Source organism: Salmo trutta, chromosome 18, assembly GCF_901001165.1.
Source record: "Salmo trutta chromosome 18, fSalTru1.1, whole genome shotgun sequence".
Taxonomy (NCBI): domain Eukaryota; kingdom Metazoa; phylum Chordata; class Actinopteri; order Salmoniformes; family Salmonidae; genus Salmo; species Salmo trutta.
In genome coordinates, this window is record NC_042974.1 from 20,571,065 (window position 1) to 20,572,098 (window position 1,034).

Sequence of the window (1,034 nt, forward strand, 5' to 3'; positions counted from 1 at the left end):
CACATCATTTTCCCTACCTCATGATGCCATCTATTTTGTGAAGTGCACCAGTCCCTCCTGCAGCAAAGCACCCCCACAACATGATGCTGCCACCCCCGTGCTTCACGGATGGGATGGTGTTCTTTGGCTTGCAAGCCTCCCCCTTTTTCCTCCAAGCATAACGATGGTCATTTTGGCCAAACATTTCTCCAAAATGTACGATCTTTGTCCCCATGTGCAGTTGCAAACCGTAGTCTGGCTTTTTTAATTGCGGCTTTGGAGAAGTGGCTTCTTCCTTGCTGAGTGGCCTTTCAGGTTATGTCGATATAGGACTCGTTTTACTGTGGATATAGATACTTTTGTAGCCGTTTCCTCCAGCATCTTCACAAGGTCCTTTGCTGTTGTTCTGGGATTGATTTGCACATTTCGCACCAAAATACATTAATCTCTAGGACACAGAACGCATCTCCTTCCTGAGCAGCATGACGGCTGCGTGGTGCCATGGTGTTTATACTTGCGTACTATTGTTTGTACTGATGAACGTGGTACCTTCAGGCATTTGGAAATTGCTCCCAAGGAACCAGACTTGTGGAGGTCTACATTTTTTTTTCTGAGGTCTTGGCTGATTTCCCCATGATGTCAAGCAAAGAGGCACTGAGTTTGAAGGTAGGCCTTGAAATACATCGACAGGTACACCTCCAAATGACTCAAATTATGTCAATTAGCCTATCAGAAGCTTCTGAAGCCATGACATCATTTTCTGGAATTTTCCAAGCTGTTTAAAGACACAGTCAACTTAGTGTATGTAAACTTCTGACCCACTGGAATTGTGATACAGTGAGTTATAAGTGAAATAATCTGTCTGTAAACCATTGTTACTTGTGTCATGCACAAAGTAGATGTCCTAACCGACTTGCCAAAACTATAGTTTGTTAACAAAAATGTGTGGAGTGGTTGAAAAACAAGTTAATGACTCCAACCTAAGTGTATGTAAACTTCCGACTTCAACTGTATATATGCATTCATTTCTCAAAAATATTGACTCTTAGCTTTCA